Source organism: Myxocyprinus asiaticus, chromosome 13, assembly GCF_019703515.2.
Source record: "Myxocyprinus asiaticus isolate MX2 ecotype Aquarium Trade chromosome 13, UBuf_Myxa_2, whole genome shotgun sequence".
In the NCBI taxonomy this organism is placed as follows: domain Eukaryota; kingdom Metazoa; phylum Chordata; class Actinopteri; order Cypriniformes; family Catostomidae; genus Myxocyprinus; species Myxocyprinus asiaticus.
The window spans coordinates 36,681,235-36,707,141 of record NC_059356.1 but is presented as its reverse complement, the minus strand read 5'-3'; the positions used below and the strand labels follow the sequence as shown (position 1 = coordinate 36,707,141).

Genomic DNA, 25,907 nt, shown 5'->3' with positions numbered 1-25,907 from the left:
CTAAACAGTCTGCAAGTCTGTTCAAAGTTTATTACATGCACCATCACAGCCTCGTTTTCATTCCCTACCCTGAACAAGGTCAATAATGAAGCATTGTTGTTGCATTCTGCATCCTGTTTTCTTTTTTTATAGTATGCAGTAGGCAGTACACTTTAATTCCATTCTGAACATTAGTTAATATAAGTTTATAATAGACATTGTGATTTCATTTAGTTACTGTGAAAGATTACAGTTACTGCAGGACAGATGAAAATTCCAGGCAGAACAGAATACAAAGTCCTTATAACAACTGGGTTTTAACAACAACTCAGAGGTTATGTTAATTCCTGGCAAAGTGACTAACAGCATAAGCGTCCAGAATGAGTTGAACAACATTTCCTGAATCTTTAGAGAGGGTTCCGACAGCAGAGCCAGGAATCAGCTCACTGTAATTCTGTGTGAATGGAGGAAACAGCCCACGAATTTGGTTGTCTTTGTGCAAATGTTTGTATGCTGTATATGGATGTGTGTTATTTACATATGTGCAAATACAGGAACTTACATGATAAAGTGACACCATATTGCTGGCAACAGCAAAGATGAGGTTGATATTATTCTCAGATATCTTGTCTGTGATCAGACCAAGTGAAGGGTAGTCCTACAACACACACATACACACTTTCAAAAATCAACACACTGCCAATATATCAAACCTGTTTCTATTCATATCATCGGCAACCCCCACACCCCCCCCCCCCCCCAAAAAAAAAAGCATTTGGACACTTTAGAAGACACAATTAATGACTGAATGAATATGTTGGAATAACAAAACATCAAACCAAGCAGAATTTATTTTAAAGATAATTAGCACAAACACACTTTCAAGCTACTACATTTCACAAAAAGAAGTTTGTTAGGTTTTAAATGATAAAATGATAAATATTTTGTGAAGTCAAAAAGTATTTGGACACTGTCAGAACCACAGCCTTGTAGGTAAGTTCTCTGACTCAGCTACCTGGGTGACCCATGTTCAAGTCCCAGCTCAAGGTTTTTTCCCGATCCCGATCCCCCTATTCTCCCCGTCATTTCCTGACTGCCTCTCTTCACTATACTATCTAACAAAGGTGAAAAAAGCCAAAACTATCACTTATTATTACAATTATTTAGAGATTTTGTGAAACAAGTACACCCTTCAACCCTCCGAATGGCCCAGCGTAGTCGGAAGTTCAAGTGGGAAACTCGGAATTTTAGATGATATGATTTAGTTGCAGAGATGGGAGGAGTCCTAAACTTTCAACATGGCGGAGGAGAGTATAGTTTCTGTAGTGAATGACAGGTTTTGTTAATTTTTCTAAATACAGCTAATTGTTAGCGCTTGCCAGTTTGGTCATATTCATTTATGTACAGGTGCATCTCAATAAATTAGAATGTCGTGGAAAAGTTCATTTATTTCAGTAATTCAACTCAAATTGTGAAACTCGTGTATTAAATAAATTCAGTGCACACAGACTGAAGTAGTTTAAGTCTTTGGTTCTTTTAATTGTGATGATTTTGGCTCACATTTAACAAAAACCCACCAATTCACTATCTCAAAAAATTAGAATACATCATAAGACCAATAAAAAAAACATTTTTAGTGAATTGTTGGCCTTCTGGAAAGTATGTTCATTTACTGTATATGTACTCAATACTTGGTAGGGGCTCCTTTTGCTTTAATTACTGCCTCAATTCGGCGTGGCATGGAGGTGATCAGTTTGTGGCACTGCTGAGGTGGTATGGAAGCCCAGGTTTCTTTGACAGTGGCCTTCAGCTCATCTGCATTTTTTGGTCTCTTGTTTCTCATTTGCCTCTTGACAATACCCCATAGATTCTCTATGGGGTTCAGGTCTGGTGAGTTTGCTGGCCAGTCAAGCACACCAACACCATGGTCATTTAACCAACTTTTGGTGCTTTTGGCAGTGTGGGCAGGTGCCAAATCCTGCTGGAAAATGAAATCAGCATCTTTAAAAAGCTGGTCAGCAGAAGGAAGCATGAAGTGCTCCAAAATGTCTTGGTAAACGGGTGCAGTGACTTTGGTTTTCAAAAAACACAATGGACCAACACCAGCAGATGACATTGCACCCCAAATCATCACAGACTGTGGAAACTTAACACTGGACTTCAAGCAACTTGGGCTATGAGCTTCTCCACCCTTCCTCCAGACTCTAGGACCTTGGTTTCCAAATGAAATACAAAACTTGCTCTCATCTGAAAAGAGGACTTTGGAACACTGGGCAACAGTCCAGTTCTTCTTCTCCTTAGCCCAGGTAAGACGACTCTGACGTTGTCTGTGGTTCAGGAGTGGCTTAACAAGAGGAATACGACAACTGTAGTGTCTGTGTGTGGTGGCTCTTGATGCCTTGACCCCAGCCTCAGTCCATTCCTTGTGAAGTTCACCCAAATTCTTGAATCGATTTTGCTTGACAATCATAAGGCTGCGGTTCTCTCAGTTGGTTGTGCATCTTTTTCTTCCACACTTTTTCCTTCCACTCAACTTTCTGTTAACATGCTTGGATACAGCACTCTGTGAACAGCCAGCTTCTTTGGCAATGAATGTTTGTGGCTTACCCTCCTTGTGAAGGGTGTCAATGATTGTCTTCTGGACAACTGTCAGATCAGCAGTCTTCCCCATGATTGTGTAGCCTAGTGAACCAAACTGAGAGACCATTTTGAAGGCTCAGGAAACCTTTGCAGGTGTTTTGAGTTGATTAGCTGATTGGCATGTCACCATATTCTAATTTTTTGAGATAGTGAATTGGTGGGTTTTTGTTAAATGTGAGCCAAAATCATCACAATTAAAAGAACCTTAAGACTTAAAAACTTAAAGACTTAAACTACTTCAGTCTGTGTGCATTGAATTTATTTAATACACGAGTTTCACAATTTGAGTTGAATTACTGAAATAAATGAACTTTTCCACGACATTCTAATTTATTGAGATGCACCTGTATATCAGCAACCTTTGTTGTACATTTTTACACAGTGAAAATAGCTTGTATTTGACCAAAGTTCCATTATCGTCAGCAAAATAAAAGTTCCTTAAGAAATATGAATGAATAAATCTGGCATCATCCATGTTTCCTGTTCTTTCTGACAACAAAGCACGTGAACACAACGTATTCGTAAATTACCACATCAGAAGTGGGAAGAAGGAAAATTCCGATAGCACATGAAGGCAGCTTATGTGTGCCCTTCAAGTGGAGTCGGAAATATCGTAATTAAGCAATTATCATTTAGCAATATCACATGAGTAAGAGTTTAGATCAACAGCATGATTGTGAGTGTGATATTGCTTTTATATATTCTTTAAACACGTAAATAATATTGAATTACTTACGTTTCATACAAATCTGGCTTTTTAGTTCATGCATTCCTTCTCCATCAGTGATAATGGTTCTAATCGAAGCCAAAGCATGAAGCTCTGCATTGCAAACATAGCTGAGTTTCGTTCGTAAATGGATCAGTGTCTGAATGAATCTTTCATGTTATGGAGCACTTTTCTGTGAAATTTTTTTTTTGTGGAGGTGAATGTTTATGCCCCAAGCAGTTGCAACAGGGTATGACAACTTTATTGGAACCAGGGTAAGGTAGGCAGAAAATGTTTCACATTTTTCAATATAGGGTGAAGATGGGTAAAGAGGAACAGTTAAAGCGATAGTTCACCCAAAACTGAAAATTCTCTAATCATCACCTTCATGCCATCCCAGATGTGTATGACTTTCTTTCTTATGCAGAACACAAATGAAGATTTTTAGAAGAATATTTCAGCTCTGTAGGTCCATGCAATGCGAGTGAATGGGTGCCAAATTTTGACACACGAAAAAGCACATAAAGGCATCATCAAATCAATCCAAACGACTCCAGTGTTTTAATCAATATTCAGAAAAATCAAATCAAATCAAATCACTTTTATTGTCACACAACCATATACACAAGTGCAATAGTGTGTGAAAGTCTTGGGTACAGTTCCGAGCAACATAGTAGTCGTGACAGTGATGAGACATATACCAATTTACAATAAACATCAGATTTACAACACAATTTAAAATCTAATATACACATAATTACACATAACACAATATACAAATAATAACATACAATGTACAGTATACAATACACACAATATAGAATACACATTATACAATAAAAAAGTATATATAGTATATATAAAATGTACAGTAGGTTGTATTGTATTGTATTGACATTCAAGCTGTCGGTTGATAGTAAGTTGTTAAGAGAGAATATAATATAATAATAATATAATTTATAACAGTCCAGTGTGAGATATAAGAGTAAGAGTAATAAAATGCAGTGCTGATGTATTTTGATCGAAGGGAGATCAAGAGTTCAAAAGTCTGATTGCTTGGGGGAAGAAGCTGTCATGAAGTCGGCTGGTGAGGGTCCCCATATTTTCAGAAGTGATATGATAGGTGTGGGTGAGAAACAGATCAATTAAGCCCTTTTTTGCTAGAAATTCTTCTCCCTGCCCAGTATGTAGAATGTGAATCACCAAAAAAAAAAAAAAAAAAAAAAAGAAGAATGTGAAAGTGATCTGTTCTTCACCCACACCTATCATATAGCTTCTGAAGACATTGATTTTACCACTGGAGTCTTATGGATTACTTTTATGCTGACTTGATTTTTGGACCGTCAAAATTCTGGGACCCATTCACTTTATAGACTATTATATAGACCAAAAGAGCTGATATTCTTCTAAAAATATTAATTTGAGTTCAGCAGATAAAAGAAAGTCATGCATATCTATGATGGTATAAGTGTGAGTAAATAATGAGATCATTTAAATTTTTGGGTGAACCAATCCTTTAAGCTTGACCCCTATTGTGACCATATGTATTTCCTTAAATGGTTAAAATGACTACTAAACTAATCTTTGAGAATTAAACAATTAACTTTTTGAGGTTTTAAATTGATGATTTTACATCAGGATGTGTGGCAGAGCTCATTTCAGGACCACCGGTGGGAAAATCAATGATAAGGAAAATGACAGAAATTTGAGGCAAATCTTTTAATGTTTGTAAATGTAACATATGATGATTTATGATCTGAAAGTGTGTAAGAAAATATAAAAATTAATTTCAAATAATGTGTAGATATTTTCAATAGCATAATTTTTCCTCTGCAGGAACACAGAGGGGTATTCTTGTAAGCCAGCGCTAGCATGTCCATATGCTCTAGTCCCCGCTTGATACTCATACCATCAGGAATGTTATCCTTGCCCAGAAGGAGGCTTTTCAGTTGGGGCAAAGACACTTCAGTGGTGCAATCTTGCTCTTCGGCCAAGGCTGCTGGGGCCTAACCTCAGGAGGCGTCATGCACATTCAAACTGAGGGGGAACATGCCCCCTTAGATTTTTGAGCCAAGAAGATTTTTTATGGATTATTTAAATTTCAAAAAAACGTATTTGTACATTCGATAATTAAACTGAATGATTACTGCATGTAAAAAAGAATGTCTGTGGAAGGAATCTTTATTCATATGTCTACATTTCATCAGGTTCAAACATGGTTCCTTGGTAGCTGCGGATTCCACATTTTCCATGGGAGAAAAGCGGCGGGCAGCAGAAGAGATCGAAACAGCAGTGCTTGTGTATACGAGACTTTGGCATATTCTGCGCAAGATAAAAATATTTTATTTTTCGCGGCTGCTGTGTATCATTGACCATCTTCTATATTTAACTATAGAAAATATAGAAAAATGTTTTCTATTTGTGGTTAAACTATCTTATAGAGGAATAACTCACTCTTGGAGAAATGCAAACCATTTTATTTAATTAATTTCCATAGGGTTTTTATGCTATCTCTAACACTAAACATGGAATACAACATTAACAGTAAATGCCTCATTCAGAAATAGGCTACATATATTCACTCTGAGCTGAAGCAGTTGTGGCATTGTTGCGTTTGTGCTGGTGCCTTTTGCACCACCTATCCTTTTGTGTATGCAAAATGCCTGCACAAAAGAGTTGGCAAGATTGCAAACATGTCAAATCAAATCAAATCAAATCACTTTATTGTCACACAGCCATATACACAAGTGCAATAGTGTGTGAAATTCTTGGGTGCAGTTCCGATCAACATAGCAGTCGTGACAGTGATGAGACAGTACCAATTTACAATAACACCAAATTAACACAACACAATTTAAACATCTGATATACACATAATTACACTCAACAATATACAAATAATAACATACACTGTACAGTATACAATACGCACTATATAGATACACATTATTCAATAAAAATAAAAAATAAAATATATAAAAAAGTATATATAGTATATATAGAATGTACAGTATTGTACTGTATTGACATTCAGGCTGTCGGTTGATAGTCAGTTATTAAGAGAGAATATAATATAATAATAATATAATTTATGACAGTCCGGTGTGAGACATAAGAGTAAGGGTAATAAAGTGCAGTGCTGATGTATTTGATCGTGGGAGATCAAGAGTTCAGAAGTCTGATTGCTTGGGGGAAGAAGCTATCATGAAGTCGGCTGGTGCGGGTCCTGATGCTGCGATACCGCCTACGTGATGGTTGCAGTGAGAACAGCCCATGGCTCGGGTGGCTGGAGTCTCTGATGATCCTCCGGGCTTTTTTCACACACCGCCTTGTATATATTTCCTGGAGGGAGGGAAGCTCACCTCCGATGATGTGTCTGGCAGTTCGCACCACCCTTTGCAGTGCTTTGCGGTTGTGGGCTGTGCTATTGCCGTACCAGGCGGAGATGCAGCCAGTCAGGATTCTCTCTACAGTGCAGGTGTAGAACCGTGTGAGGATGTGGCGGTTCATTCCAAACTTCCTCAGCCGTCTCAGGAAGAAGAGGCGCTGATGAGCCTTCTTCACAACGACTTCAGTGTGGATGGACCATGTGAGTTCCTCAGTGATGTGGACACCCAGGAACTTGAAGCTGCTGACTCTCTCCATTGGTGCTCCATTGATGGTGATGGGACTGTGTTCTCTGTCTTTTCTCCTGAAGTCCACCACAAGCTCCTTTGTCTTACTGACATTGAGGGAGAGGTTGTGCTCCTGACACCAGTGTGTCAGAGTGTGCACCTCCTCTCTGTAGGCTGTTTCATCATTGTCAGTGATCAGACCTACCACCGTCGTGTCATCAGCAAACTTAATGATGGCATTGGAGCTATGTGTTGCCACACAGTCATGTGTGTACAAGGAATACAGTAGTGGGCTGAGAACACAGCCCTGCGGGGCTCCAGTGTTGAGGGTCAGTGATGAGGAGATGTTGCTGCCTATTCTAACCACCTGGCGTCTGCTTGACAGGAAGTCCAGGATCCAGCTGCACAGCGAGCTGTTTAAGCCCAGAGCCCGGAGTTTCTCATCTAGCTTGGAGGGCACTATGGTGTTGAATGCTGAGCTGTAGTCTACAAACAGCATTCTCACATAAGTGTTCTTTTTTCCAGGTGGGAGAGAGCAGTGTGTATTGTAGATGCAATGGCATCATCAGTGGAGCGGTTGTTGCGGTAAGCAAACTGCAATGGGTCCAGTGATGGAGGCAGCACAGAGCAGATATAGTCTCTGATTAGTCTCTCAAAGCATTTGCTGATGATGGGGGTCAGAGCAACAGGACGCCAGTCATTTAAACAAGTTATTTTTGATTGTTTTGGAACAGCCACAATAATGGATGTTTTAAAGCATGTGGGGACTACAGACAAAGAGAGGGAAAGGTTGAAAATGTCCGTAAAAACACCAGCCAGCTGGTTCGCGCACGCTCTGATTTCGCGGCCCGGAATGCCGTCTGGGCCCGTGGCTTTGCGGATATTCACCCGTTGGAAGGATCGGGTTACATCCGCTACAGAGACGGAGAGTGAACTAACCTCTGTAGCTTCTGCCGCGAGAGCTCTCTCCACGAGGGCGGTGTTATTTCCCTCGAAACGAGCATAAAAAGTATTTAGCTCAGAAAGGCAGCGGTGTTCATGGCGGAGTTTTTATTCCCTTTAAAGTCCGTGATGATGTTAATTCCCTGCCACATGCTTCTAGAGTTGGTGGTGTTAAACTGTCCTTCAATCTTGCTCCTGTACAGGCGTTTTGCGGTTCTGATAGTTTTGCGGAGGGCATAACTGGCTTGTTTATGCTCCTCCGCATTCCCGGAGGTCTGCACATTAAGTGCCGTGCGAACATCGCTATTAATCCAAGGTTTCTGATTCGGATAGATCCGTACTGTTCTGGTCCACGTCCTCTACGCACGTTCTGATGAAGCACATTACGCTATCAGCGTAAAGCTCGATGTCGCCATCAGAGGTGGACCGGAACATCTCCCAGTCTGTGTGATCAAAACAGTCCTGTAACGTAGAGTCTGATTGGTCCGACCAGCACTGGATCGTTCTGAGGGTGGGTGCTTCCTGTTTCAATTTCTGCCTGTAAGCGGGCAGAAGCAGAATGGAAGAGTGGTCCGATTTGCCAAATGGTGGGCGAGGGAGGGATTTGTAGCCATCCCGGAAGGGAGTGTAGCAATGGTCCAAAACCCGGTCCCCTCGTGTGTTGAAACTAATGTGCTGGCATGTGTCAGACATGCATTCCACCTCATAAAATGTAACCAAATGCAACCACAACTGATATAAATTTACTGGCAAACAGTTGTAAATTTAATTGTTATATTAAAAAGGTGATACTGTGTTCCATGATTTATACTGGGGTCACAGTGGCTTACCTTGGTACCCCCTCAAACAAAATAGGTGCATGACGCCCCTGGCTGGCTCAGTCTCCATCTACTTGGGAGGCAGAGCAGTGGGGCACTGAGCTTGGGGGGATGTTGACCCAAGGAGGAGCAGGAGCGAGTTGGTGGCACTGCAGAACCCCCTCATTTCAGCAAGATGGAAACTTTCGGTTCCAAGCAGTCACAGAACAGGCCCTGCTGTGACACCGGAGCGTTGAACAACACATCTTTGTCTTTCAAGCGTATCTCTGTCAGATTAAACCAGAGATGATGCTCTGCTGACACCAAGCTACCCATCCATCTGCCGATGGCTTAGGCAGTGACAAGGTAGCCCAGAGCGCAATGTCAGTGGCATGGCGCAACTCCTTAAACAACTTGGATCCAGGCCATTTGCATCCATCTCCTTGAGCAGGTCAGTCTGGTAGGCCTGTAGGACTGCCATGGTGTGCAGGGCCGAACCAAGCTGACCTGCCACTCCATATTACTTGCCTAAGAGTGCAGATATTAATCTGCAAGGCTTGGACAGATGGATGGGTCTGGTTTTGCATGGTGCAGAGGAGGGGCACAGGTGGGCTACTACCAGTGTTGGGGGTAATGCGATAAAAGTAAAGCGCAATACATAATCAGATTACTTCCTCGAGTAACGAGTAAAGTAATGCAATATATTTTATTTAGACCATAATATCGGAGTTACTTTTTAAATAAAGTAACGCATTGCTTTTGTACACCTCTACTGTCCCTGTATTGCGAGAAATCAAGAGTAAAAGTGTGTAAACTTCGGGGAGAAGATGTAGTGTCTAATGGGCATTGTAGTTCTATAGAGTGTGAGGCCAGAGACTATTTAGCAGAGGAGACGAGTCACTTCTATTTAAATGAATGGGAGAAATTGGAATGCCCAACCAAGAAGCTCTAGCACCAAACAGCCAATAGATGTAGAAAGGAAGTTCCACCTTGCAGGTAAAAGAGCCAATCACCTTTTAAATACAGACATCACCTATCAATCAACTCGCGCTTGGTCAGGTAACGCGCATGCACATTTCGTGTTTTAGCGTAATATGAGCTCAACATTCAGTTGAGTAAACACGTTTAGGCAGAGGCATTATAAGACTAGTCTTCCACTGGCCACGACATGATACACAGGGTGAAATACTCGCTCAGTTCACTGACTTTGCAGCCGAAATGCTCTGTGTTACAGCTCCCCTTAACTGGGAGAATGGGATGAGAAAATACTCTGGATCAGTGACTCCGCACAATGTTCTACATCGATTGTGTATGCAGAGAAAATGTCTTAGTTTATAAAAATATTCTACATTTTTATTTTATAAAAAACAAGTAGTTTGATTCATAAAACAAACCGTTTTTATTAAATTTTGGTAGCATTAAAAACGATTCCATTCAAGTTGTATCAACATGCACCTTTAAAGTTGTTGCGTCTGTACAAACTGTTGATCAACTTAAAACAAGTGTGCACTGAGATGACTTAAATGAAAAATATTCATTTATTCATCAGACTTATTCCTTGAACATGTTAGGCTGCATTCCCCACTGAATTTTATCCTGACTTTTGAAAAACATTTTAAGTTGACTCTGGCATTGTCGATGGGCACAGCACATGATATGCATATGATGCAGGTTCAAGTGTTGGACTTTGCTGCTTTAGGAAAGACAGTGGTTATTCTTCATTATTCATATTGGCAGCCATATTGATGGAAAAACAAATCATGCATATTTCTGTTATGGAGTCTTTATTATAAATAAGACGTGAAGACCAACTGATTGTAGATCATCTTTCTATATATCTGTTTGTTTACTATGCTGTTTTGACATGAGTGTTGTACAGTAGCTAACATGACCCGTAATGTCTCTTGTATGCAATGCATGGCTTATTTGTATGGAATGCATAGCATAGCAGAAGAGAAAGTGGCTGTGAAAGAAATAGTGACACAAAAGTAACGTAACACTTTACTTTCCATAAAAATAACTTTTTAATTAATTAAGTTACTTTTTTAAGGAGTAACGCAATATTATAACGAGTTACTTTTAAAAGTAAAAACACAATACTGGCTGCTACTGAGAACTGTGTATACTACATTTCAAACTTGGAATGCTGTTTAGCCAATCAGATTCGAGAACCAGATGTTGTAAAAAGCATAGGTCACCATCTTTGCTGGTCTTTTTAGCAGGGCATTTACACGTCAAAGTGAAATGAATTTGAAACTAACTTTAGCTTACTTATGGCAAGGATTCCTGATGACTTCTTCAGAGTAAATGTACATGTAAGGCGAGAGGTTTTTGTCTACAAAAGCTCCAAATCCCATGCGCAGATTACTGGTGACACTGCGCAGTGCACGAGGCAGATCATTGCCAAGAGCATAAAGCTTTTGCAAGTCATCCCTCATGGTATTGGTCATGTCCATCAGGTAATACAGGTCCACTGGGTAATCAGCAACTTGCTTCACAGTGACAGTGAAATGCTTTGAATCATCTTAAAGAGAGGGAAGATAATGTTAGAAGACTTCAAAACTTATTTTTTTAAAGGTAGACCTACTGTAATCTGAAAGAGTGGTGTCCATGGACCCTTTTCACAGACTGTGATAACACATTTCCACCTTAATTTAGCAAAGTAAATCTAGCTTTTTCTACTGCATATTATACTTTTTTTTTTAACCATATAGTGTAAATATATAACATTATTCTTTGAAAGATTTTACCCTTGCATTAGTTTAACACTGCTCTGATGCGGTTTCAAATACAGCTGCGAGAGAGTGACAGTAAACTTGGTTTCTTTTTCTCATCTGACTTTGATAATCTATCCCTCTCTATTTTTTCCTCATTTGAAAAGTTGTGGAAACGTAATTGTAGATTTTTCCTTTCACTGTTATAGCAAATAGTAATGCAAAAATAATATTTCTTGTGGTCTCCTATGCACCACTATAGAAGTTTGGATCACAAGGAAAGTTGACATGTTGCTTCTGAATGTTATATTGCCCTGACATCAGCAACATTATGCTGAGTTACTGACAAGCAGCAGCTCCCATCAGACATCTTTGCATTGGTTCATGTGTGTTTACTTTCTCCTGTGGTGCGGCCAGAAGCATGTTGCATCAGCAGCGTGGGAGACCCAGGTTGTGTTTGCATAATCAGTGACGATCATGATTTGGGAGTTGCATTTTCCCTCTCAGATTAAATTTTATCTTTACAGATGGTTAGATTTAGAGTTGTTTTTTGCAAGTTAATAAAATATGCATTCCTCTTCACTGTATTACATTCTTTACAGCTAAAAACAACTTGCTTTAAAACTTGCTTTTGTTGCCCTTTTGTGGACATTTCACCCAGAAAAATGGAGCTAGCGCATGCCCTTATGTTCAAAAACACTTCTTGCTTCGGCCGCTGGGGGCATTGCTTTGAATTTTGGTAAGCACAGACCATTCCCTTTTGATTACGGTGCACTCGACATTGCAAGAAATTGCTATGGGGAACTCCTTCTCCGACAACCAAGTTGAAGTTCTTATACAATAACGCCAATCCAGTGATTGGCAATGGTGTTTGAGCCCCATCTCTTTAGGCGCGCAGTTGGCCTATATTAGCGGGTGCAAAATCACCATTTCTTCAGAATTTTCTTCCTTCAAGGCAGCGACATCATCTCTCTTCTTGAAAGCCCTCTCTCAGGTCACCAAAAAAAAATCACCTGTGATTCAGTCTGATGACTCACTGCTCTACTTCAGGTCAGCGCCTGGTGGAGAACCCTGCCCCACTCGCCATCGCTGAAGCCATGCAAACAGTGGCCCAAGCAGTTTCTGTGTGTTGTGTTCAAATAAAAATTTTCTCATGAAAGAGAGACGCGCTCATTGCACAAGACATACAGTGCATCCAGAAAGTATTCACAGCGCTTCACTTTTTCCACATTTTGTTATGTTACAGCCTTATTCCAAAATTGATTAAATTCATTATTTTCCTCCAAATTCTACAAACAATACCCCATAAAGACATCGTGAAAGAAGTTTGTTTGAAATCTTTGCAAATTTATTAAAAAAAAAAAAATGAAAAAAAAAAACATACATAAGTATTCACAGCCTTTGCTCAATACTTTGTTGAAGCACCTTTGCACCAATTACAGCCTCAAGTCTTTTTGAGTATGATGCTACAAGCTTGGCACACCTATTTTTGGGCAGTTTCTCCCATTCTTCTTTGCAGGACCTCTCAAGCTCCATCAGGTTGGATGGGGAGCGTTGGTGCACAGCCATTTTCAGATCTCTCCAGAGATGTTCAATCGGGTTCAAGTCTGGGCTCTGGCTGGGCCACTCAAGGACATTTACAGAGTTGTCCTGGAGCCACTCCTTTGTTATCTTGGCTGTGTGCTTAGGGTCGTTGTCCTGTTGGAAGATGAACCTTCGCCCAAGTCAGAGGTCCAGAGCGCTCTGGAGCAGGTTTTCATCAAGGATGTCTCTGTACATTGCTGCATTCATCTTTCCCTCGATCCTGACTAGTCTCCCAGTTCCTGCTGCTGAAAAACATCCCCACAGCATGATGCTGCCACCACCATGCTTCACTGTAGGGATGGTATTGGCCAGGTGATGAGCAGTGCCTGGTTTCCTCCAGACATGACGCTTGCCATTCAGGCCAAAGAGGTCAATCTTTGTTTCTCATGGACTGAGAGTCCTTCAGGTGCCTTTTGGCAAACCCCAGGTGGGCTGTCATGTGCCTTTTACTGAGGAGTGGCTTCCGTGTGGCCACTCTACCATACAGGCCTGATTGGTGGAGTGCTGCAGAGATGGTTGTTCTTCTGGAAGGTTCTCCTCTTTCCACAGAGAAATGCTGGAGCTCTGTCAGACTGACCATCGGGTTCTTGGTCACCTCCCTGACTAAGGCCCTTCTACCCCGATCGCTCAGTAAGGCCAGGAGGCCAGCTCTAGGAAGAGTCCTGGTGGTTCCAAACTTCTTCCATTTACGGATGATGGAGGCCACTGTGCTCATTGGGACCTTCAATGCTGCAGACATTTTTCTGTACCCTTCCCCAGATCTGTGCCTCAATACAATCCTGTCTCGGAGGTCTACAGGCAATTCCTTGGACTTCATGGCTTGGATTGTGCTCTGACATGCACTGTTAACTGTGGGACCTTATATAGACAGGTGTGTGCCTTTCCAAATCATGTCCAATCAACTGAATTTACCACAGGTGGACTCCAATCAAGTTGTAGAAACATCTCAAGGATGATTAGTGGAAACAGGATGCACTTGAGCTCAATTTTGAGTGTCATGGCAAAGGCTGTGAATACTTATGTACATGTGACTTTTTATTTTTTATTTTTAATAAATTTGCAAAGATTTCAAACAAACTTCACGATGTCATTATGGGGTATTGTTTGTAGAATTTTGAGGAAAATAATGAATTTAATCCATTTTGGAATAAGGCTGTAACATAACAAAATGTGGAAAAAGTGAAGCGCTGTGAATACTTTCCGGATGCACTGTACATACTGTACAGTCATGCTGTTCACTTCCCCTCCCCTCCGGAGTTCAACGAGAGGTTACACAAATTGTCTCTTGTGTGCTGTGTTCAAATAAACAATGTTCTCACAAAAAAACAGAAATGCGCTTGCTGCACCTACACGAGACACACACACACACACTCACACGCTGCTCATTCTCCGCCAGAGTCCGCCAGGAGGTTGCACAGAGATTGCCTCTGTGTGTTGTGTTCACATAAAAAATGCTTTCATGAAAAACAGGAATGCACTTGAGATGCACACACATTTACACACTGTTCATTCCTCCCTCCCTGCCAGAGTTTGCCAGGAGGTTACTCATATGTGGTTTCTCTGTGTTGTGTTCACATAAACAATGGAAAAGTGCTCTCATGGAGACAGTTTGCCCTGACAGTTCACTGTCCCTCCCCGCTGGAGTTCGCCCGGATGTTACACAAATGTGTTTCTGTACATTGTGTTCACACAAAGAATGATTCTCACAAAAAAAGAGAAAAGCACTAATGACACACACACTTTCACATGCTATTTCACTCCCCATCCCCGCCGGAGTTCATTGGGACCGAGATGTTACACAAAATGTTGTTTCTATGCGTTGTGTTGAAATAAAGAATGTTCTCACACACACTCTCGAAAAAGCGTTCTTATCCCCTTCACGCTTCTCTTATTCTACTCTGTACACAACCACTTCCTGATGGTGAGTGGCGATCTTTCTCCTCTACCAAGCGAGCCGACACACCTGTTATCCTGCTAACGGCACTCTGTCACCTACGGTCCCGTCACGGGATGCGCTGGTGTTGCGAAGAAATACACAATCTCCTCGCAAAGCACGCGATAGAGATTGTTCCAAACTGTTCCAAATCTTACATCTTAAAAGCCATTTTACATCTGAAACGCTTGAATCACGTGCTCACAAAGTGCCCATTCAAAATGGTATCTCAGAAACAGATCTTTTCGCACATCCACCCTCAGGCTGGTTTGCGTCAATAGAGCTAAGGGACACGTACTTTCATGTACAAATTGCACCTCATCACAGGCTGTTTTTGAGATTCGCGCTCAAGGGAACTGCTTATCAATTCAGAGTTCTTCTCTGGCTCCCCGCACGTGCACAAAGTGTATCGATGCAGCGCTCACTCCATTGAAGCTGAGTGACGTGCTCGTTTTTAACTAGCTTGAAGATTGGCTATTAATAGACCAATCAGAAGCTCTGTTGTGCGGGCATGGGAATTTACTACTTTGCTATTTGTACAGCCTGGGCCTCAATGTCAACTGGACAAAAAAAAACAAAAAAAAAACATGTTTTCTCACAGCCAACAGATCTCCTTTTGGGAGTTTGACTCGACTCTGTGAGCATGTGTGCGCAAGTCAGACTATTCTTCATTGTCTGTCTCAGTTCAAACTGAGGAAAACATTTCCACTGAAGTCATTTATAAAATGCCTCGCCATCATACCATTAGGTCTTTTACATATGAGGCCTCTCCATTGCTGGCTCAAACATCATGTACCATGACATGCCTGTCTCCAGGAGCACATGCGCATTGGTGTAACCCACCACTGTCTGGCTGCTCTGGCACCATGGACAGCTCCAGACTTTTACCAGCAGGGTGTTATGCTGGATCAGGTTTTCAGATGAAAAGTGGTGACCATGGATTTGTCCAACACAGGCTGGGATGCGTTGTGTAAGGGATGCCCGGCTTTTGGCACCTGGACAGGTGCGAAGCGGTCATGGCATATCAACAGCCTAGAACTGTTAGCTGTCTTCCTAGGCTTGAAGGCTTTTAATTCCAACATAGTGTATAAACATGCTCTGATTCGTTCGGACAATATGACAGTAGTGGTGTACATAAATCGACAGGGCCTGGTGCAGCACCTCGTCCTGTGGAGCAGGCGCCATCTCCTCTCCCTGCATACAACATATGTCCCGGGCCGCCTGAACTGCGGAGCAGATCTGCTGTTGTGCCAGGGAGCGATGCCAGGGGAATGGAGACTTCATCCTCAGATAAGCCTGAGGATTTGGGAAGTACCCGTCAAAGCGGAAGTTGACCTATTCGCCACTGCGGAAAACACCCACTGTCCCCTCTGGTACTCCATGTCCCAAGCCCTACTGGGGGTGCATGCCTTGGCCCACAAATGGCCTGCGAAATGCAAGTATGTGTTTCCCTCCTCCATTCTGTCATCTGCAAAGTTTAAGAGGAAAAGGAAACGGTTCTGTTGGTTGCGCCGAAATGGCCCAATCAGTCCTGGTTTCTGGAGATGATGGAGATACTGGATGGCCCTCAATGGGAAATACCACTGAGGAGGGACCTCCTCTCTGAAGCACAGGGTACGATCTGGCATCCCCAGATGTAGCTGTGGAACATGAACATGTGGCCCCTGAACAGAGTGCATCAAACGAGTCAGAATTGGCTAAGTTGGTAATGAACTCCATCTTGCATGCTAGTGCTCCATCCACGAGACGTGTCTCTACACTGAAATTATGTGTTTGCAAATTAGTGCTCTTCATATGGCAAAGACCCAGTGAATTGCTCCAGAGCTGAGATCCTTACATTCCTTCAAGAGCGGTTGGACGCAGGTTTTACTCCATCAACGCTTAAGGTTTATGTAGCTACAATCTTGACTGGCTCCTCTATAGGCAGACATGACCTAGTCATAAGTTCCTTAGGGGAGCAACGTGCTTAAACTTCCCTCACCCTGCTACAGTCCCAACTTGGGATTTAAACCTGGTGCTGAAGGCGCTCATGAGCCTCTCTGTCTAGAGCACTTATTGTTCCAATACTAAGCATGTGAGCCCAAGCTCCTTTATTACAGGCGGGCTACCTGATATATACTTGATGCAGCCACCTGTATGTAGGCTGTTGTTGAAATTAACACCCCTCCCAACAAGCACTTCCAATAGAAATAAAATCTATTTTCCAAACCTATGGTTGTGAAGGGGTTACATTTATACAGTGTGTATTTATATGGTTCATATAGATTCCCAGGCTGAAATTAACTTTTCATCTGGTTTTCACCATGTGGATTTATTCATTAATTTATACACTTGAAGACATGTCTTTAATAAGTCACCATCCTGTAGGCCTGTGGCTTCCTATACATATTATTTTTCAAGTGTTTATACCTCTGGGCATATGATGTCATTTATTGCGGCATGATGGGATTCTGTTCCCCATAGCGATTTCTCGAAATGTAGAGTGACTCCCTGAGGTGAAGGGAATGAGACACTGCGAAAGCACGTCGCACTACTACATCAGAGTTTCGAGCGATGCACTCTTGTCCCTCAGTCAGAAAATTCTGAAGAAATTGTGATTTCTGCCCACTTATATAGGCCAGCTGCATGCCTAAAAGGGCGCGCCTCAAACACCATTGCCAATCACAGGATTGGCATTATTGTACAAGGGCTTCAACTAGGTCGCCAGAGAAGGAATTCCCCATAGCAATTTCTCGTAATGTCTCGTTCCCTTCATCTCAGGGAACAATGGTTACATGTGTAACCGGAGGTAATTTTAGCTCTAGAAAAGTCAGCCTACTGTTAACAATTTCACTGTGACATCAGTCTAAATTTAATGCTGCTATAGTTTACATCCTGGTTCCAACCCCGTAAATGTGGAAAGGGTCCATCCATAGGCAATTAAGGATCGATTAGTTCAAATGTGAAAATAAATAAATATACAACCACAGACCACAAAAATCAGTTTGATGTCTAGATGTGATCTTCAAGGAAGTGAATTTTAAAAGCACAGTTATCCCATGAGAGACCCCAAGGGATAAATGACTAATTATTATTATATTATATTAATGAAATTGGAAAATATTAGTTCATAGGCCTATATTTAGAAGGTACAACACAGATTATACATTTTTATATATCATACCTGGTCTAAGGGTGAGGTGGATTTTTTGTGGTTTGATCTGAGTGATGTCACTGGCTGAACCCCCTGCCTTGTCACTCAGGGGGCGGTCCTTTAGTATCTTCATGCTACTAACTGGAAACTCAATAAACTTCAAGCCACAACCAGACTGAATGAGACTGTCCCTCAGATCACACCTGGACAAACTTGACCCTCCCTTTCCAAAGATCTAACACACACACACACACACACACACATGTTGGTGCAGCTATCATTATGAGGACTCTCCATAGACATAATGATTTTTATACTGTATGAACTATAGATTTTATCCCCTAACCCTACCCCTAAACCTAACCCTCACAGAAAACTTTCTGCATTTTTACATTTTCAATAAACCATCGTTTAGTATGTTTTTTAAGTTATTTAAATTATGGAGACACTAGAAATGTCCTCATAAACCACATTTATAGCATAATACCCTTGTAATTACCAGTTTGTAACCTAAAAAAAAAAGTCCTTGTAAACCACTTAAACCTGCCCACATACACACACACACACACACACACACACACACACACACACACACACGTTGGTGCAGCTATCATTATGAGGACTCTCCATAGACATAATGATTTTTATACTGTATAAACTATAGATTCTATCCCCTAACCCTAACCCTACCCCTAAACCTAACCCTCACAGAAACCTTTTTGCATTTTTACATTTTCAAAAAAAAAAAACTTCATTTAATATGTTTTTAAGCGAATGGAATTATGGGGACACTAGAAATGTCCTCATAAACTACATTTATAGCATAATACCCTTGTAATTACCAGTTTATAACCTAAAAAGTCCTCGTAACCACTTAAACCTGCCCAAACACACACACACGCACATACAGATGCATTATGGTATTTTTAAAAGTTAGTCCATTTAAGCAGCCATTTGCTAGTAGTATGTAAATTTGTATTTATGTGTGTGTGTTTCCTGGTGTACTGTATGAATTTGTGTCTATTACCTCCTGAGAGCACCAGGCACATGTTGGATGGATAGACAGACATTCTTTACAAGTGCTCACTCCTCTAGAAGTGCAGATGTTAGAGCCTAGAAACAGGATCAACCATGCTTTATAATTGCTTCTCTCTACTCAGTGGTTCTCAGCTGGTTATGCATTAGGACCCAGATTTTACTGTGGACATCATGTGGTAACCCAGCACAGAATAAAAGTTCTTCAAAGGAATTTAAATTGCATGAGTAAAGTATTTTTTATTTTGTTTTTTGTTTTTGTTTTTTGTCTGCTGCTCTGTCAGGTCAACCCTGAGGCCCATTTGTGAGTAGCAACCCACCTGTTGAAAACCACTACTTGAGAATTCAGACTTCTTTTAGCTGTTATCTGAAAATGGCAAAGGAGAAATTCTGCTTAGTTGAGGTCCTTAAAATCCTAACAAATAATACGATGCAAGAGTTAACTTTTTCTGCAAACACCTTTCAAATCAACTTTACTTTATCAGGTGTGATTATGAAGGATGATTGTTTTTAACAACAGTATACAGTACATACATACATATGACCGGCCACGCCCTCCTCCTCGTCACAACAGTATATACCAGGGCCGGAGTGGGATTCATATTCAGCCCGGGATGTCATGTCCAAGTCAGCCCATACCCAAAAGGGGGGTTGGAGGTGAAGATGATAACAATAAAAAAAGATCACAGCAAAAATGTGCAATATATGTAATTACTTGAAAATTATTTAAGCTCTCCATGTCATTATACCACATACGGCATTCACTAAGATTTTCACTTTGTCATAAGACATCATTGTATGTGTTGTAAAAATAAGTGAATGTTAAAGGGATATTTGATAATTTCCTCACTTTCATGCCATCCTAGATGTGTGTGACTTTCTTTTGCAGAACATGAATGAAGATGTTTAGAAGAACTGCTGGTCCATTCAGTGCAAGTAAATGAGAAGCAGTGAGAAACAGATAAATAATTAAGTCATTTTTTACTATAAATCTCCACTTTCACTTTCATAAGCACTCTTCTCTCTTATGAGTTCTTCTTCTGTTATTGGTGATTTACATAAGCATATCGCCCCCTACAGGGCAGGGAGGAGAATTTATAGTAAAAAAAAAAACTTAAATATTGATCTGTTTCTCACCCACACCTATCATATCGCTTCTGAAGACATAGATTAAACCACTGGAGTTGTATGGATTACTTTTATGCTGCATTTATGAGATTTTTGTGATCACCATTCACTTGCATTGAAAGGACCAACAGAACTGAGAAATTCTTCTAAAAAGCTTAATTTGTGTTCAGCAGAAGACAGAAAGTCATACACATCTGGGATGGCATGAGGGTGAGTAAATGATGAGAGAAATTTCATTTTGGGGTAAACTAAGTTTATTTTAAAGACTATCTAGGCACATAATAACACTATAGAACTGTAAATGTTTATAACTCTTTCAAGATGTACAGGCTCACACTTTAAATGGACAGTGCTTTGTATTTTAGATAATTAAAATAGCAACAAATCCAGTGAAACAATTAAGGTTGAGTGATTGTTTTTACATTTTTACGTGCCATTTTACAATGATAAGAGTGAAATAAAAGACTAAAAATAACACATTTGTACTTTTCTTTTACTTGGAATGTAAATGTTCAGGACAAAGGCAAAATGGTTACTGTCTCTTTAAGAGGGTTATCGCATTATGCAACATTGAAGGCACTCTGTGCAGTTTGTTTCATTGAGTTTAATCTTTTGAGAGCTGTAAAGTCCCATTATTTTCGTACCGTGTCGTGCTGTTGCATTTGTATTCATTTACTTTAAGTATTCTGTTATTTTGTGACAAAAAAGAATTTTGCTATTATCATTCTGCACTGCTAGAGAAGAGGATTTCAGAGATTAATTGACTGAGATTGTGAGACTGCAGTCAGTATTAAACTTGTGATGATCTTGTAGGCTACCTGAAGCACGTTCATCCATTCAGCTATTAGTAGCCTATCTGTTCTCGATGGATCTTCCGTGATCCTTCCCGCGCTGTCAAGTGAAGCGGCGCAACATCAGTTTGGTCTCTCACAGGCTACTCTCTCATTTGTTTGGGTGTGAGATGATAAAATACAGACTGCGTCTGCTATAATACGGAACGCAATTCTGATCCTTTAAATACCGGATGTTACGGATTGTTGGCAATTGTTATGCGACATATGATGAAAGTTTGTCAATCAACATGCGGACCTAACCGGACCAATTTTGACTGGCCCAGCTGGAATTCTCCCGATCTTCCCGATTGCCACTCCGACCCTGGTATATACAGTATTTATATACACTGATCAGCCACAACATTAAAACCATATAATATTGTGTAGGTCTCCCTCGTGCCGCCAAACCAGCGCCAATCTGCTGCTTTTCTTCTAACCACAATTGTACAGAGTGGTTATCTGAGTTACCGTAGACTTTGTCAGTTCAAGGCAGTCTGGCCATTCTCGGTTGACCTCTCTCATCAACAAGCCATATCCGTCCACAGAACTGCCACTCACTGGATGTTTTTGTTTTTGGTACCATTCGGAGTAAATTCTAGAAACTGTTGTGCATGAAAATCCCAGGAGATCAGCAGTTACAGAAATGCTCAAACCAGCCCATCTGGCACCAACAATCATGCCATGGTCCAAATCACTGAGATCACATTTTTCCCCATTCTAATGGTTGATGTGAACATTGACTAAAGCTCCTGACACGTATCTGCATGATTGTATGCACTGCACTGCTGCCATACGACTGGCTGATTAGATAGTCGAATGGATGATATATATACACTACCGGTCAAAAGTTTTGAAACACTTTTTTTTTTTTTCACATTTTAGAATAATAGTAAAGTCATCAAAACTATGGAATAACATAAATGGAACTATGGGAATTATGTTGTGACTAAACAAAATCCAAAATAAATCAAAACTGTGTTATATTTTAGCATCTTCAAAGTAGTCACCCTTTGCCTAGAATTTGCAGACATGTACTCTTGACATTTTCTCAACCAACTTCTTGAGTTATCACCCTGGAATGCTTTTAAACCATATTGAAGGAGTTCCCATCTATGTTGGGCACTTACTGGCTGCTTTTCTTTATTATTTGGTCCAAGTCTTCAATTTCAAAAAATTTTTTTTAATTAAATGTTAGTTTTATAATGAAATAAATTAATATGGTGGCACAATTATATTTTTGTCTACAAAACAAATTTCAAACATTTAAGCATATGCCTTCAGATCAAAAGATTTTTAAGACCATGACTACAGGGAACTGGACAGGCTCGTCGACAACCACAGGGAACAGGACAGGCTCGTCAACAGCCTCAGGGAACAGGACAGACTCGATGACCACAGGGAACTGGACAGGCTCGTTGACAGCCACAGGGAACAGGACAGGTTCGTCAACAGCCTCAGGGAACAGGACAGGTTCGTCAACAGCCTCAGGGAACAGGACAGACTCGATGACCACAGGGAACTAGACAGGCTCCTCGACAGCCACAGGGAACAGGACAGGCTCATCAACAGTCTCAGGGAACAGGACAGACTCGATGACCACAGGGAACTGGACAGGCTCGCCGACAGCCACAAGGAACAGGACAGGCTCGTCGACAGCCACAGGGAAAAGGACAGGCTCGTCGACGGCCACAGGGAACAGGACAGGCTCGTCGATGGCCACAGGGAACTGGACAGGCTCATCAATGGCCACAGGGAACTGGACAGGCTCGTCAATGGCCTCAGGGAACAGGACAGACTGGATGACCACAGGGAACTGGACAGGCTCGTCGACAGCCACAGGGAACAGGACAGGCTCGTCGACAGCCACAGGGAAAAGGACAGGCTCGTCGATGGCCACAGGGGACAGGACAGGCTCGTCGACGGCCACAGGGAACTGGACAGGCTCGTCAACGGCCACAGGGAACTGGACAGGCTCGTCAATGGCCACAGGGAACTGGACAGGCTCAATGAACACGGGGAACAATGACAAGCTGTGCGGTGATCGCCATTGCAACCTTCTCATCTTCCAAGCTGAAGCTGGTGTTGGGTACCATGTAGTGGTATTATCAATGTTTTATAGAAGCTTTATATCCATTGCTTTCAAAATGTATGTACTTCACTTCTGCACGAGCACATTACTGATGTAGGCTTCTACTACAGAAAAAAAACCTATTATTTATTATTTCAATGAGATCAAAATATTATATTGATTAATCATTTTTAGCTTAAAAATTGCCTGAAACAGTAGTAAATGGCAGCCTAATCTCTATTCTGGTGACTATTTTGCAAAATGATATTATGTGGTTCCTTACAGGAATAGCGGCAGTTCTGAGGGGAAATCTCCAATGTGTGGCACTTAAAGCAAATTACATTTTCTTCCAAACAGATGAGGTTTTTAAGGATAATACTCTATCATTTCAAATCAACAACACTGACCTCCCTACCCTAAACCTGATTACTAAACCTAACCGATAGTGTCACAAAAAGTAAATGCGACATGAAAAACACAAATGCTAAAGCAATCACGTCATTTTATGACGCTTCCACTTACAAAAAATCTAGCATTCAAAATCAAAATCAGTGGGAGAGAGAGATAAAGGGACGCCGGAGATGCCAGTTCGAGAGAGAGAGAGAGACGCACGTGGCCACTGTATGTGTATGTGTCTATGTGTTTGTGTTTAAGTTGATTTTAGTTAATTTATGTTATTAAAACTTACGTTGACTGTTCAGGCCTCCTTATCCATCCCTTACCCCGTTACAGTTTAATTTGACAGTTACTGTACAGTATATCTAGTCTGTCAATTCATGTTTGCTTTACCCTTGTACCATACCAGTTTTTACACAATGACTATAGGCTATTAAAGTTGCATTACGAAACTTTGGGCTCTTTAGAGAAATCTGTGATTGAAACATAAAATTTCAAGCAACTTGAGGAGGAACACTTTATGCGAGTTGTGTTTCTGCACTGCTCATCTGGTGGATGAATCTCATGGTTTGAGGTTACCTGCGGCCAGGAGGCCAGGGAGACCAGAGCAGATTAGGCAGACGGCTGGGAGACCAGAGTGGATCAGGCAGATGGCCAGGAGACCAGAGCAGATCAGGCGGACGGCCAGGAGACCAGGGAGACCAGAGCAGATCAGGCGGATGGCCAGGAGACCAGGGAGACCAGAGCAGATCAGGTGGACATCCAGGAGACCAGGGAGACCAGAGCAGATCAGGCGGACAGCCAGAAGACCAGGGAGACCAGGGCAGATCAGGCGAACGGCCAGGAGACCTGGGCAGATCAGGCGAACAGCCAGGAGGCCAGGGAGACCAGAGCAGATCAGGTGGACAGCCAGGAGACCAGGGAGACCAGAGCAGATCAGGCGGATGGCCAGGAGACCAGAGCAGACCATGCGGATGGCCAGGAGACCAGGGAGACCAGAGCAGATCAGGTGGACAGCCAGGAGACCAGGGAGACCAGGGCAGATCAGGCGAACGGCCAGGAGACCTGGGCAGATCAGGCGAACAGCCAGGAGGCCAGGGAGACCAGAGCAGATCAGGTGGACAGCCAGGAGACCAGGGAGACCAGAGCAGATCAGGCGGATGGCCAGGAGACCAGAGCAGACCATGCGGATGGCCAGGAGACCAGGGAGACCAGAGCAGATCAGGTGGGCAGCCAGGAGACCAGGGAGACCAGAGCAGATCAGGTGGATGGCCAGGAGACCAGGGAGACAAGAGTAGATCAGGTGGGCGGCCAGGAGACCAGGGAGACCAGAGCAGATCAGGCGGACGGCCAGGAGACCAGGGAGACCAGAGCAGATCAGGTGGATGGCCAGGAGACCAAGGAGATGACCTCAAGGTGGAACTGGGTCAGGAGTCCTAGGAGGCGGCCGCAGGACCGAGACAGGGTCAGGAGACCTGGGAGGTGGCCGCAGGACCGAGACAGGGTCAGGAGGCCTGGGAGGTGGCCGCAGGGCTGAGACAGGGTCAGAAGGCCTGGAAGGTGGCCGCAGGACAGGGACTGGGTCAGGCGGTGGAGCCACTGTAGGAGGAGTCTCTGGGGGAGCAGGTGGAGCCGCTGGAGGAATAGTTTCTGGGGAGCGGGCGGAGCCGCTGAGGAAATAATCTCTGGGGGAGCGGGTGGAGCCGCTGGAGGAATAGTCTCTGGGGGAGCGGGCGGAGCCACTGGAGGAGTAGTCTCTGGGGGAGGAGCCGTAGAAGACTCTGGGGTGGAGCCGTGGAGGGCGGAGCCTTAGCAGGCTCAAGGGACGAAGCCGTTGAAGGCAGAGCTGTGGGAGGCTCGAGACAAAGAGTCCTGGATGAATGGGAAATGACCTCCGTAGTCGCAAACATGGGAAGAGACTCGGGAATGACCTCTGTGAAATAGTCACTTCTAAAGTAAATGATCCCCCACTGATGTCAGTACATTTGGCCATGAAGACCATTCCTCAAAGATTATCAATGCCCATGCCTGCCACGGTTAACAAGCCAGAGCCCATGCCTGCCACGGTTAATGAGCCAGTGCCCATGCCTTCCACGGTTAACGAGCCAATGCCTGTGGCCTCGACCTTCCCAGAGCCAATGCCTGTGGCCTTGACCGTCCCAGAGCCAATGCCTGTGGCCTCGACCGTCTCCGTAACAATGCTCCCAGCTGTCCGGAAGAAGAGGAGAAGGGCCCCTACTCCCCAGTCGCTGCCAGTGCTCACGACCACAGAGGTCGTTCCCCAGTCGCTGCCAGTGCTCACGACCTCGGAGGTCGTTCCCCAGTCGCTGCCAGTGCTCACAACCACGGAGGTCAGTTCCCAGTCACTAAAGGCTCCTCGCTCCAAGCCTCTCACGGCTCCACCC

The 25,907-nt window shown here is 42.5% G+C and overlaps 1 pseudogene; it reads right to left on the bottom strand.

Moving 5' to 3' along the window:
* Positions 1–20,236, bottom strand: part of LOC127450979 (integrin beta-3-like) — a 28,666-nt pseudogene extending 8,430 nt beyond the window's left edge.
* Between the last annotated feature and the right edge of the window lie 5,671 nt (positions 20,237–25,907).